This window comes from Mirounga leonina, unplaced genomic scaffold (assembly GCF_011800145.1).
Source record: "Mirounga leonina isolate KUSES-001 unplaced genomic scaffold, KU_Mleo_1.0 Mir_101609, whole genome shotgun sequence".
NCBI lineage: Eukaryota > Metazoa > Chordata > Mammalia > Carnivora > Phocidae > Mirounga > Mirounga leonina.
The window spans coordinates 10,035,275-10,050,958 of NW_023270164.1; the positions used below are offsets into that span (position 1 = coordinate 10,035,275).

The 15,684-nt window shown below is 41.0% G+C and overlaps 1 pseudogene; it reads left to right on the forward strand.

The window, feature by feature from the left end:
- Positions 1-83: 83 nt before the first annotated feature.
- On the forward strand, positions 84-618 carry LOC118008922 (annotated as a pseudogene).
- The last annotated feature ends 15,066 nt before the right edge of the window (positions 619-15,684 follow it).

A 15,684-nucleotide genomic window follows, 5' to 3' on the forward strand; every position in this document is an offset into this window, starting at 1 on the left:
GATATACAAATGGCCAACAAGCACATGCTTACCATCATTAGTCATTAGGGAAATGTAAATCAAAACCACAGTGAGACTGTAGCATGGCCACCGGCGCAGCTGCCTCCTTAGCATTCTTGAGTCAGGAGCACGGAGCCCTGGGGATGGTGGGGGGTGGTCTGCGAGTCCCGGCTCTGATCACTGTGGACAGTTTTTCCTTCGGCTGTGAGCGCTCCAGCCACACCTGCTCTTTCACCTTCAAGGTAGAGGAAGAGGATGATGTGGAGCACTATGTTGGCTTTGACCATGCTCTGCCTCACTGAGGGGGCCAAAGAGGAGTGTAGTGTGGTAGAAGTCATGGCCAGGAACCATGACCACCAGGAGATTGCAGTCCCTGTGGCCAACCTCAAGTTGTCCTGCCAACTCATGCTCAGTTTGGATGACTTCCAGCTCCAGCCACCTGTAACCTTCTGTCTGAAGTCAGGTTCTGGCCCTGTGCATATCAGAGGGTAGCACCAGATTGTTACTATAAGCAATGATATTTCTGAGGAAGGAGAGAGTGAAGAAGAAGGGAGTGTGCAGGAGGAAGCTGAGTTGTGTCTCATCCTGCCTGCCAAGAAGCAGGGGGGCAGGCCCTAGTCTCCTTGGAGTGGTAGGAACTCTGAACTTCTATCCTGACCATTTTTGCCCCACTTGCCTATGAGATCGAAGGTCAGCATCTGAAGCTCAGGACTACACATTTCTTATACTTTTTACATTTTTGAATAAAGGTTAAAATAAAGTGATGTGAAGGGTTTTTTGCAAAAACAAAACAAAACAAAACAAAAACCCACAGTGAGATACTACTTGACGCTCACTAGGATTGCTATAATAAAAAAGATGGACAAGACTAAGTGTTGACGAGGATGTGGAGAAATTGAAATTTTTATACACTAATGGAATATAAAATGGTACAGACCCTTGGGGAAATAGTTTAGTTGTTCTTTAAATAATTAAATAACTAAATATGCGGTTACCATATGACCCAGACAGTCTACTCTGAGGTATATCCTCAGGAGAAGAGAAAGCATATGTCCTCACAAAAACTTGTACATGAATATTCACAGCAGCATTATTCACAAAGTCCAAAATGGAAAAAACCTGAATATCCATAAACTGAAGAATGGATAAACAAAATGTGTCATAAAAATATAATGTAATAATATTTGGCCATAGAAAGGAATAAGGTACTGATACATGCCACAACATGAATGAATCTTGAAAACGTTATGCTAGGTGAAAAAAGCCAGACACAAAATGCCACACATGTTGTATGATTCCATACAATCATAAAAACCATTGAATTTTATACTTTAAAATATTGAACTTTATGGTATATGAATTGTATCTCAATAAAGCTATTGTTTTTTAAAATGTGAATAAGATAATTTCCCAACTCTTAAGAAAGTCACACTTCAGCATGGGTAAAATTGTCATTGCTGGTTGTTTAGAATTGAGCCTCTGTCTGGACTTCTCACCCGAGATATCAGTGCCCTTGGGATAAACTCCTGTTACCTACCTGGAAGATGATTCTCCTGAACATCAGGTGAATGCCATACCCCATTATGCCAACGGTCTGTCCAACTGTGGCATACCTGCAGTAGACACTCAGAAATCCTTCTTGAACTAACTTGGTTTCTACCACATTCTCTCAGCTTGTCTGTGGGAAACTCAGCCTCATGCTGGGTCACTGTGATTCTTGATACCAGTCCTGACTACCTGGATGATTTACTACCTCAGAAATCTTTCTGTTTTCATCAACTGTCCTAGTGGATATGAGTCTTGCTTGTTCTACTTCAACCAAGGTCCATTTCTGACCATGCTGAATAGATCTCCTTTCAGCTACCTGTCAAGTGAATTCATACGGCTGGTGAGGCAATATGGTCTAACACAAGAATATAGCAGTTAAGAGTCCAAGCCTCCACAATCCCCAATTTAGATAAATAGCAAAGCTTGGTCTCTCTTCCTTCTCTCCCAGCCTCCTCTTTTCAACTTCACACTGTGGAAAGAATGATCTTTAAAAAATGTGAATCGGATCATGCCTCTTCTTTGCTTAATTGCTAACACAGATTGAATGCTTAATGTCAAGTACATTTCTAAGCCTTTTATGTTTATTGATGCGATACATCTTCACAACAATAAGTATTCTTCTTCTTCTCATTTTATAGATGAGCAAGATGAGGTATGGAAAAGTTAAGTTGCTTATCCAAGAGAACACATTCACTAAGTGGTTGGGGTGAGAAATGAACTTAGACAGCATGTCTCCAGAGTCCTTGAGCTCAGCATTACACCATCCCCCTTTCAACAGCTGTTCATCCCACTGAGAATAAAATTCTTACCATGGTTTTCAAGGCCTACACGATCTGATACCTGCTCTCCTCATCTTCTACCACTGCCCAGTACCTGAACTGATCATAATCCAGTCACAAGAGCCTGGGGTTAATTCCTAGTATGTGTCAAGCTCTACCCCCACCCCAGCATCTTTGCACTTTGAGTTGCCTCTCTGATGTATCTTCTCTCCTCCCCTCCTTCATATGTCTGGCTCTTTAAATGTTGCCATGTCAGAGATCTTCCCTGATCTTCCTCTCTTAGCAAATACTTCCTCCCCAGCTCTCTGTCCCCAGACCATTCTTGTATGACAGCAGCCTTCTCATTTTGTTCCGATCATTTTGTCAATGTGTTTACCTGATTATGAACTACCTCCCCTGCTGGACTGTGGGATCTTGAAGATGGGAGCTATGTCTGATTGGTTCACCTGGCACCCAGCTCTCTATCTGACATGATGTCAGCACTTAACCAAAATTAGCTTAATGAATGATGAAGAGGGCTTAACCTATACCTTTGTGATAGGACATATCAACTTATACTGCTATTATTCTAAACTTCTTAAAGCAGAGCTCTATTTTGTTAATCTGTATGCCCTTTGCGTCTAGTATATTCACACTGGAATGCTTTAATATATATTGAACAAGGAGAATGAATAAAGACGTGAGCCATTAAGGACCAGGATTCACCAAGAAAGGCTTTACAGAAGAGGTATACTTAAATGACTCACTTCAGTTACCAAAAACATTTTTTCAAACATAAAAGATATGCATTTTTAAGGCTCCTTATGAAGCAAACAGTTCTTGCTAAATAACATATCAATCATTCAAATGTAACTGAGAAAATACCATATGGATACTTGTATTGCAAAAAAAGCCATGGGTTTAAGTTATATAGGAACCTACAGAAAAAGAGAATTTTGCCAAACATTTAAATAGTGACAAGGTGTTAATGTTGGTCTCCAAATCCCTAAAGTGGCAGACCATATCTATGCATACCTTCTGAACTGGATCAAAGGCCAGTTGATTTAATCCTCAACAATGGTATTTAGTGGGGATCAATTATTTTTTAATTCAAACGAGTGATGAATGAGGCAGATGTGGATTAAATCCCGTTGTTGTATAGGCTGTTTACTTTACTCATACTTAACCTATAATTCATCATTCTTATAATACAGTGCTTCAGACAAGTTTGTGAAGTCAGAGTGTGGGATTAGAAAGACAGCTCTATTATTTACCTGCTGTGTGACTTCAGGCAAATTATTCTCTAAACTTTGGTTTCCTGGCTTATAAAATTGGGATAATGGTAGTACCTGAATGTGAAATGCTTCCCATAGTGCCTGTCATACAGAAATCCTTCACTAAGGGTTAGATATTAATAGTAGTGTTTTGGGTCATGTGGAGGAGGAAACACTTGTTTGGCTATCAAGAGATCTGAGTTCTAGTCCCCATTCTTTCACTAACTAGTTGTAAGACTTTGGGCAAACCCTTTGGCCATTTTCGGTCCCAGCTTCCTGTTTGATAAATGAGGGCATTTACATGACTATTTGTTTCAGATCTCTATTACTGCGTAATAAACCATCAAAACTTAGTGTCTGAAAATGACAATTCATTATTCTCATAGTTCTGTGGGTTGGTTGGTAGCAACTGGAAGGTTCTTTTGCTCTATGTAGTATAGCTAAGGTCACTCAAGGAGCTGCATTCAGCTGGGAGTTTGACTGAAGTAGTAATACATAAAGTGGCCTCTCACCATCTACAGTCTCTCTCTTCGTGTCCTCTCTTCATTCCACAGTCTAGCCCAAGTATCTTTACAACAATGCTTCTATGCGGGAGTATTCCAAAAAGGCAAGTTCCAATGTAAAGGGTTTATCAAGCCTCTACGTCATCTCACTTGCTGATATTCCACTGGCCAGAGCCAGTCAGATGACCAAACCTGAGTCCATTTGGAAGAAGACTACCCAAGGGCATGAATCCTGTGAGGAGTGTTTCATTGGAGACCGTCAATGGAAGAGTCTACCTCACCACGATTCCAGATTTTCTCCAGAATCAGCCTATGCCAATTTAATTATCTAGTGCTTAGTACCTAGATTTCTTTCCATGGTCCTTTCCGGTTTGTCATTTTGCTTCTTAACACACTATTGTTTCATGAATATGGCATGCTTATGGAAGCCATCATAAGTCAAATTCCCTTGTCTATAAAAAAAAATAAGCTGTAGACAAATTTTCCACTTTCACTTTTGTTGGAGTTTTCCCTAACTGTTGACTTGGCCCCTAATCCTTCTGGATCCGATGTATTTCAATATGCTAAATTTTCAATCACTTGAAATTTTAAGTACCATTCCCCACCTCACAAAAATTTCACTACCTTTCCTTAGGCTTCCCTTAGTCCACTCTCTTTCCCTACCTCCTTTCTCCTTTTGTATCTCCCTGAGAGGCATTTACCTAAGGTTTCCAGCTCTAGCTGCTCAGTGTTTATATGGCTCTAATCTGGATCTTTTGTGGAGCTTTCCCTCTGCATCCTCCTGGGAACAGAACAAAGGCAGCTCTCTTTACATAATGTCCAAGTGCTGCTCTTGTGTCACGTGTTTCTGCAAATGCTGATCATCTGCCTCTTGATGCTGAAAAGAGACGCTCGGAGTTTTCGATCCATCTGGAGCCATCTAGAGGATGCATAGGTTCAGGAAAACCCCCATCTCCCCAGCTGACAGCCCCATGTGCATTGGCACCATTGCACCCACTCTGTCCCTTGTCATCCACATGCAATTTGAAAGGCAAAGCAACAAACCACTGTTCAGTAGAACAAGCTGTTTCACACTATCTTCAGGGACATACCCTGTTGTTGCTGATATAAAAACTTCAGGCAGGGGTTGGGTTTTTCATCTCAAAATGCCCCATTCTGGTCTCTGGCTGAGTCATTTCAGGTTGAGGTGGAAATCTAGCAACTGTCTGGTTAATGGGATCCATTGAGGCAGCAGGGGGTCTGGCTAAGTTTAGCACTTACCAACAAGAAAGAGCTTGGAGTCTAGGCTTTCCACAAGGCTAAAAAAATCTTGTTAAAAGGCATTTCAGGAAGCTAAACAATCACTTCCCTGGGCTTCCTCTCTTTAGGAATCAACAAAACAAAAGTCACACAGATCTTATCTGATAATTGCTATTAACTATGCTGTACTGTTTTCCCAATGTTATCTAGTATGTCATTGATAAGACATAGAATAGAGCTAGGGTGGTTCCTTCAAAAAAGCATCATGCCAGGAAGTTACTAATATGTCAAATAGTTTCAAGAAGGCACACCAAGCACACTGATAGAATTTTTGAAACTATATATTTTATAAAGTAATATGGATCCATTAATGAAACATCAGCACTAAATACAAACCACCTGACACATGTGATCCTTTCCGAAGACAGATTAGAAATCCAAGCTTGTCATGACTTTGCTCACTTTTTAATTTAGTGTAAATATATCTGAAGTTAATGTGCGTTTTGAAAAGAACTCAACTCCCAGTAAAAATCAAATGTTCTGAAAATTCTCCAGTTTATGTAAATGATCCAAGAATATTATGCTTCTTATATGTGTGTGTACTTTAAGAAAATCATTTTAAGAAAATGAATTTTAACAGGAGAAAGAATAATCAGTTAAATACATTAAAATAGAAAATATATTGTTCATTGTGTCTGTCTAGCATTACTGCATAATGGAAAAATTCTTATCTTAAAAAGACTAAGATTCTGTGTAGGCATAGAAAATATCTGAGCAGATCTACAAGAGAATATTAACAGTGTTTGACTCTGGGTAGAGAAACCAGGGGTGGCAGGGAGATTCAGTTCACATTTTATATATTCATTATATGGTAAACTTTATAACATTATCATGCATTACTTTATCATAGAAAATTAGTGGAAAAAGGACAAACTTAAGTTTTTCATTTTATTTTATTAATCTTATCCCCAGGTCACAAGTAAAAGTTAATAGGAATAGAATTCACAGAATTCATAGCATTTTAGAGTTGGAGACTTTTGAGATCATCTATTCCATTACATCAACTATTTCTAAACTAGTGCTAAGTTTACCCAGTTTGCCTAACACCAAACACAACTACATTCCAATAGAGCTAAAGAATGTGGGCAGCCATTGGAGTTCACCTTAATGGAATCTGATCTACAGTTGAAGGTGTGTGGTGTAGGTTTCTGCTTTACCCCTTAGTGTCATGAAGCGTCAAGATCATTCTTTCAAGAAATGGGTAAGATAGGCAGAAGAGGGGTTTGCCTACCAGGGTGAGCCTTAAGACACCAAAAGCATTCCCTCCCAACTACCCCCTAATTTCCAAATACATTCCATTACAGATTTAGACTTTTTTTTTGTAGAGAGAGAGAGAAAGAGGGGGAGAGAGAGAGCCCAAACAGGGGGCAGAGGGAGAGGGAGAGAGAGAATCTCAAGCAGGCTCCACTCTCAGCACAGAGCCCAACGCGGGGTTTGATCTCACAACCCTGAGATTATGACTTGAGCCAAAATCAAGAGTCAGCCGCTCAACCTACTGAGCCACCCAGGTGCCCTCAGATTTAGACTTTTGAATGAAGACACATTTACTGAAATGCATATGTCCCTGTGAGGGGTAAGCAAAAAATAAATAAATAAATAACACAAAGAAGAATTGAACCTACTGATTCTTTCCTGAACCTTGGGAAGAAAGCTGGTGAAGGGAGAAGAAAAATTGGGGATACCATAGAGAGGAAAGGATATGCTAAGGAAAGCTTGGCCTGTGTCATTCTTCTGTCTACAGAATCCTACTGCCATGTAATAAGCTTTAGAAAGTGGCTTTTGGTGATAACTTGAACTTTTCTAAAACTAAGCAACACCAGCAATTCCTCAAGTTTGCAAATCCCAGTAGCTCCCCTCCTTGTGATCTCACTGCTGTCTCATCACCCTTTTCTGGGAAGAGCATGATTTATCAGTTTGCTCTACACTTGTATGGAGACCCCTGAGCCCAAGGCTTTGCTTGGAAACGATGTAGTCAATATTGTATATCACAACCTAATGAGAAAGAGGAACATTGAACAACTGGAAGGAGAGCTCTAAAGAAGTTCAGGATGCTACAGGAAAAGTGTATGTAGGTGCATGTGTGGGCATGTGTGTATGCGTGCACACACACACACCACCTCCTCACTACTACTCATCATTAGGACTCCAGTAATTGGGTCCCTAGCTCCTGGTAACCTTCCCTAACTACTCACGGCATACTGACTGAATACACATCTCTCAGTCTTTTCAGGACTATAGTGTAATTATTGTGTTTCTTACTTACCTCCTTCACTACACCATAAAAATCTTTGTGGGCAGTGACTGTGTCTTCTATCCCATCTCCCAACACCATGCCCAACATACAGTAGGTACATGATACATTTTTGGTGAATGAAGGAAGGAGGGAAATGGAGCCACTTAACTGCATTTTAACACTACAACTAGAAATTTCTTTCTATACAGAACACAAATTTCAAAAGAATTATGAATGCCTCCTTCACCCAGCAATGATTCTTAGGAGCTCTTCATGGTTGTAGCTTGGGTGGGAGTCTTACAAACAGCATTTGGCAGTCGTCTTCCTTCTTGTCTTCCAGGAAGAGAGAATTCTAAATAATGCTTATTCAAGAATTCCCAGGTTTCTGCATGGGTATTAAGATTTGGAGTTTGCAGGGAGGAATGTTGGACAATGAACTGAAAATAAGAGAAGAAAAGAATGAGAAGGAAAGGAAAGGACCAGCCACGCGGGGTGGGGAAAACCAAAGAAAGAGCTAAGAGAATTGGCAGAATCTCCAGGGCAAGGTTGTGTTAGGTTGGCGATTCCCATTTCAAATTTGCACACGCCTCTGGAACTCCCTGAAGGCTTTCGTGAGGGAAAACCCCACCTACAGGTTCTGGATGAAACGTTCCTCCTGGCTTCTAGAAATGAGTCCCCTGGTCCTACTATTACTCATTTCCTGGAAAAGTCATAACTGGTCTATCCTGACCTTCAGAGCCATTCAGATTCAAGAAGAAATTAGAGAAATCATTCAGAAAAGCCTCAAAAACCCATTGCTCTGTCTTCTTTATCAAAAACTTCATGAACATTTTTACTGCTACTTTCTTTGGCATGTTCTGGGTGAATCAGCATGAAAACAAAGTGACTTCACTACCAAGTTGAAATTTAATTCTACAAAGGATGCTATTTCTAGTTTTGAAAAACTGTGCTCAGAACTTGAATCTAAAGTAATAATATACCCTTTCAGGCCTTATGTAAAGTCATCCCTATAACCTGAAGCTTGGCATGATCTCTAGTTTTAGTGGTGCTGTTATTACCTATATTTCTTTATTTGTCACAACAATCACAGTCTTGTTTTCTACCTTGGCATTGGTAACTATAGCTTACCTTTCAGGAAAAACATATTCATATTACCCTTACCTGTGCATGATTACCTGGAAAGCAGAAAAGCCAGTCTTGAGAATATGCCATCCATAATTCCCTCCTCCCTTAGCCAAGCTCTTGGGATTTTAACATTTTAATTAGGAGAGGTTCTTTTCTCCAATTCAGTAACGTCTTTACAGGCTGAGTTTGAGTATGGCCTATGGACTCAAGCTCTAGACTGTAGGTCCCTCCCTGAAATAACTGCCATCACCCAAAAGAAGCAGATAATCGCCTTCTATGCACAAGGCAGTGTATTTTGCAGTGCCAAGTTGCAGGAATATCTATGTGGGTTTGTGAGAAAATCTGGCCTAAATACTTCAGCATCTATAGACAAGCAAGTGTGTGGTTTATCCCAATGTAGCCCTTCCATCACAAGATGACACATGCACCATGATATTAATAAAGTCCATCAGTCATGATGAGTCTCAATCATCGACTGTTTCCCAAAAGTTTTACTTCTTGCAACCACTACATCTCATCTTTCACACAATGTATTTGTACTACAGATACCTGCAGATACATATATATTAGTAGATCAATTGCTTCAAAAGAAAGAGAATGAAGGGGTATATAACAAAGAGATATAACTTCACTTGTATAATGAAAATATATTTAACTTGAATTTGTGCTTTAGGCACTACAGAAGCGGTGAACCAAGCAACTAATTTACCACCACATGTAGAATGATCCATAGATTATGAGAGGCTACATTGAGTGGACACTAAAACTTTCATTCCATTCAAACCCTGCCAAAACTCTTGGGATGGTTAAATTCTTATTAACAGAGTATTCTCATTAAGAAGGAAAAAGGGAGGAGCACCTGGGTGGCTCAGTTGGTTGAGCATCTGACTCTTTGTTTTGGCTCAGGTCATGGTCTCAGGTTTGTGAGATCGAGCCCCATGTTGGGCTCTGTGCTGAGTGTGGAGCCTGCTTAAGATTCTCCCTCTTCATCTGCCCCTCCCACCCCACTTGCCTTGTGGGTGTGCTCTCTCTCCCTCTAAAAGTAAATAAATAAATCTTTAAAAAAAAGGAAGGAAAAAGGGAATGATGTTATCAAAGCAGCAATATAGGTCGATCCCAACTTTCATCCCCCTCACAAAGCAACCAACAAGCAACTATCCATAGACAAGACACCTTTGTGAAAATCCCAGAACCCAGGGGTGAGGCTGAGGTATCCCTTTGGATCACAGAGACTGAGCAGGATAGCATTAGAAGAGTAAGAGAAGCAGCTACGCTCTGACCACATTGCCCCTCCCCAGACAAGCGCAGTGCCACACCAAGAGGGCCTCCTGGGCCTACAGTTTCTCTAGTGGGTAAAAGAGAGCCGAAAGCAGACATCCAGCTTCCCCAGCTTTATGGAATGCTTCCCAAGGGGCTCAAGTAGGGAAATCTGCAGGGCTTGGCCACGGAAGATCAGATAGAAATGGAGAAGGGGATCGGGGCTTACAGTTAACAGTACTCAGATCTTGGCAAGACCACATTCCTCCTCCCAGCTGTGCTCCAGCAGGGATTCCAGCCAGCAACTCTGCCCATCTACAGAGCTGAGCTTATGGCCCTGTATGACCAGGGAGCACAGTGGGCATTTCTGCCTGGTTCACACCCACACAGGGAGGAAATCACAGTTGAAGCCCCGCCCAACTGCTGAGTGTAGCCTCACCTAACCAGAGAATCTGGGCAGCTGCAGAAATGAAGCCAGCAGTCCTGCCCAACAATGGAGTATAGCCCCTGGCTCTGCATAACCAGGAAGTCTTAACAGTGACACTGGACAGCCTCAGAACCCAGCTGTCAGCACAACCCAGCCTACAGTACCACCCAACCACAGCCTAGCCAGTGATACAGTCCAATCATGAAGCATTCTCTGTGGCCCCTCCCGACAAAAAAGCCTGGAAAGTGACCACCACCTAACCATGGAGCAAAGACTGTAGCCCCGCCCACCTGCAACTGGTTTCCCCTCCTGACCAAAATGTCCAGCCAGTGAACTTGATCAGCAACAGAACACAACAAGTGGCCTACATGATCACGAAGCTCAGCCTACAGCCCAGCCCAACTTCAGGGCACAGCCTGCATCCCTGCCTACTCACACAGCAGTGTGCTGCCCTGCTGAAACAGAGTCCAGCCAGCAGCAGCATATGGTTGGGGATCACAGCCTGAGACTCCACCACACACGGAGTAATTGCAGAAAAAAGCCTATAGCCAGGGCCAATCAAGGAATCCAACCAGGGGTACCACTCTGCCAGAAACAAAGCAGGTGACCTCATCTGACAAGAGGTGACTGCAGAGCCCAGCTAGTGGCCTCACCTGACCATGGAGCACAGCCAGCAGCCCTGCCTGATCAGAGAGCACAGTGGTCTTGCTAGAATATGGAGACCAGCCAACTGCAGAACCCATTCAACAGCACTCCCCTTGTCCTGGGAGCACAGGCGGTGGCCTTGCCCAAATAGAGACCCCAAAAGCAAGCTCCACCTTCCCAAGGATGTTACCAGCTGACCCATCCAGAACTCCAAGCTGAGCTGATTGGTGAAGAACCATCCCTGCCAACGTGAATCTATAAAGAGGAGGAGACTGCTTATTCAGATGCATAGATACCAATGCAAAGAATCAAGTATCATGAAAAATGAGGTAAACATGACATCACCAAAGACACTAATAAAGCTCCAATAACTGACCCTAAAGAAATCGAGATCTATAAACTGCCAAGGAATTCAGAATAACCCTCTTAAAGAAGTTCAGTGAACTACAAGAATACACAGACACCAAAATTAAGAAAACAATCCATGAACAAAATGAGAAGTTCAACAAAGAAATAGAAACCATAAAAAGTCACAGAAATTCAAGAGCTGAGGAATACAATGACTTAACTGAAAAATGCAATAGAAACTGTCACAACCAAGAAGATATTCAAATGGGCATCAGGTACATGAAAATGTGCTTAACATTACTAATCATTAAGGAAATACAAATCAAAACCACAGTGAGATGTCACCTCACACCTGTTAAAATGGCTAGTACCAAAAAGACATAGCAAGTACTTGTGAGGATGTAGAGAAAAGGGAACCCTCATGCACTGTTGGTGGGAATGCCCACTGGTGCAGTCACTATGGAGAACACTATGGAAGTTGCTTGAAAAATTAAAAATCGAACTAGCATATGATCCAGCAATTCCACTTCTGGGTGTATATTCAAAGGAAATGAGATCACTGTATCAAAGAGCTATCTGCAACCTCATATTCATAGCAGCACAATTGACAGTAGCCAAGATATGAGAACAACCTAAGTGTCCATCAGTGGATGGATGGATAAAGAATATATATATTTTTTATATTTATATTCAGCCATAAAAAATAATGAAATCTTGCCATTTGCAACAACATGGATGAAACTTGAGGGCATCATGCTAAGTGAAATAAATCAGACAGAGAAGACAAAGACTGTATGATCTCACATATATGTGGAACCTAAAGACGGTCGAGCTCATAGAACCAGAGAACAGACTGGTGGTTGCCAGATGCGAGGAGTAGGGTGTGGAGAAAATGGGTAAACGTAGTCAAATGGTACAAAGTTCTAGTTGTAGGGTGATTAAGTTCTGGGGATATAATGGAGCATGATAACTGTAGCTAACAATACTGTACTGTATATTTGAAAGTTGCTAATGAAGCAGAATTTAAAAGTTCTCACCACACACACAAATTGTAACTATGTGAGGTGATGGATGCATTAACTAACCTTATTGTGGTGATCATTTTGCACTATGTACATATATAAAATCACTACATTGTTCACCTTAAACTTACACAACGTTATATGTCAATTATATATCTCCAGGAAGCTGGAAAAATGCCAGGGTGGGGGACCCTAAATAATTGAAAGCTAACATCTCATCAAATCTAAGAAGTTAGCCCATTCTCCCATTTCTGGAGTAGATAGTTACAATTTATATTTTCCTGTTTGGGGCAGTTCAGCAACAGCCAAGTGTGTAGTCACAACAAAGCAATGTGGCTCCTGTGACTCATCCAAATTGGGGCACAATTAGCAAAATGTGTTCCCATAAATGGCAGTTTCACTACTAAATTCTGGGGAGAAACCAGGAGCCATGTAAGACAGAACAGCTTGGGGAAAATGGTAAGTCAGTCTAGCTAAAGTAAAATACATTGGTTATGTCTGGGTGAAGAAGGTCAAAGTCAGAATGACTTGAGAGTTGTTAAGAGTTACTATTAGAATTCCCAAGCTGAATAGCAGCCATAGCCTGTAGCAATTTTTGAGTGGGGAAAAAATATGTAGACTCTAAATATTGGACTCAGGAGAATAGTATATTTGTCAGACTAAGCAAACACTCCAACTTTAACAATTCTAAATTTAGAACCAGTCTTGAACTGTTGGAGGTCTGTGTCTACATGGGCTGAAAAAGGAAACTTCTTGGTTCCTACTCCTTAGTGCCTACAAGAATAACAACTCCTTGATCTCAAGATCAATGAGGACAAGGAAAGGATGGATTTTTTTTTTCTTTTTTGTCCTTTATATCTCAAAGTTGAGTCAGCTGTCAACCGGAATTTGGCCATGATGCAGAACCACAGACCTGGGTTTCCCAGGTACGCAGCTGTGACCTGTGGGGATATGATGAGATGCAGGGAGTTTTGGAAAATAGAGCTACCAAGTTGCCAATATATAAAACAGATGTAGGGAAGAATGAGAAAACAAGGCCCTACAAATGCTTTCCTTTCCTGCCCTGAAGCCCTCCTTTGGCCTGTACTCTGATGTGGGTAGGAAGGCATTTCTACCTGGCTTCCCTCAGGAAATGAAGTTTGGCCTGAGCTTTGAAGTATGCAGAAGAAGAAAACAATGTTTCAGACAGTTTCAGACAGGGATGTGGGAAGGTCCTGTGTCAAAGATATTATGACACATTCAAGGCACAGAAATAGGGTTAGTGTGGCTAAACTACAAGGAGTCAGGGGGAGAGTACTTGAAAGCAGAGCTAAAGTGTCAAGTCACCCTTGAAAGCCATGCCATTTTAATTTGTCTATCTTTAGGCTCAGAACAATGAGTAGCCAATGCAGGTTATTTAGAGAGGCACTATATACCCAGATTCTCATTTTGTGATTACTCTGTATGGATGGTGGTGAATGTATTGGAGGCAGAAGGACTGGGCTCAAAGAGGCCTTTCAAGAGACTAGTCCAATCATCTAAACTGGAAATGATTGTAGCTTGGACCAGGGTGGTACCAGAAGAGATGAATGGGAGGGGATGGGTATAGGAGGGAAAATCAACACAGCTCGTTTGATGGATTGGTTATAAAGAGTAAGAGAGATGGAGGTGCCAAAGATGAATCTTGGGTGTCTATCATGTCCAACTGGGGAAGCTGCTGACTAAAGTAAGGAATACCAAAAGAGGATCAGATATTGGAGAGAAAGCATAAAGTCAGACTTGGCCCTGATTAACTGAGATGTCTCTGCAACTTGAAAGGGAAGGTGTTGAGTAGGACATTGGATGCGCCGGTTTGAATCTCAGAGGAGAGATTTGGGATGAGGCTATACCATTTTTAATAATCATTGTTGGAAAAAAAAATAAAATAATCATTGTTGGATGTGGATGAGTTTGCCTCACAGGAAGAGTTATAGAGAGAGAATGAAAAGAGGCCTCAAACTGAGTCTTGAGAAACTATCATTGGGCCTATAGGAGAGGATGCACCTCCTACATAGAAGTAGGAGAAAAATCATGGGTACATGATGTCAGGAAGAAAGAGTTTTCAGAATTAGCTAAAATTTAATAGTGTCAGAATTAAAAGAAGTGCCTAAATAAGGAAATCTACAAGGTAGAAACTTTAAGCAAGCTTGGCCTGCTACTGGGGAGAGAAGTAGTATTATTGATCAAGAGAGTGGTCAGTGGCAAGAATTCCAAGGTGTACAGGTTGCAGGCTCAACAGAATGGGTTGTCCTGGAATGGGATTTGTAGTTGTGGGTTTTGGTATGGATTCATCTAAGGTTTTCGACAAGACATGCAGGGATTAGGCCTGGGTTTGGGTAGCTGTTTCTGGGAATGGCCTGGGGGTGGCCTAGGGGATTGTTAAGGATTGAGAAGTTAAGATTTCTTTTCACAGGGAGGATTATCCTTTTCTTGGTCCTCAGCCCATCCAGTGATCCCAACTGACTTGACAGGTGCTGACTTCTTCCTACATTGCCTCTGCTCCATTTCTAAAATGATTCTTAATCTAACACAAATTTATAACAACCAATTAATGGCCTGGAAACACTTGATTTGGTTAATTATAGACACACACATTTATTTTAGTTGTAATGTCTCCTCTTTCATTTATGATTTTATATACTGGAGTCTACTCCCTTTTTTTCTTTGTCTAGCTAAAGCTTTGTCAATTTTGTTTACCTTTTTAAAAAAAACAGCTCATTTTGTTAATCTTTTTTTATTGTCCTTCTGGTCTCCATTTCATTTATTTCTGCTCTGATCTTTATTATTTCCTCCCTTCTGCTAACTTTGGGCTTAGTTTTGTTCTTCTTTTTCTAGTTCCTTGAGGTGTAAAGTTAGGTTATTGATTTGAGATCTTTCTTTTTTTCTTAATGTAGGTGTTTATCACTGTAACCCTCCTTCTTAGAACTGCTTTTGCTACATCCCGTAAGTTTTGGTGTGTTCTGTTTCCGTGTTCATTTCTTTCAAGATTTTTTTTTTATTCCCCTTTTGATTTCTTCTCTGATCCATTGGTTGCTTAGGAGTGTGTTGTTTAATTTCCCCATCTTTGTGAATTGTCTAGTTCCCCCCACCCCGCTATGTATTTCTAGTTTTATATTATTGTGGTCAGAAAAGATACTTGGTTATGATTTTAATCTTCTTAAATTTGTTAAGACTTGCTTTGTGACATAACATGATCTAGCCTGGAGAATATTTCATGTGCTTGAGAA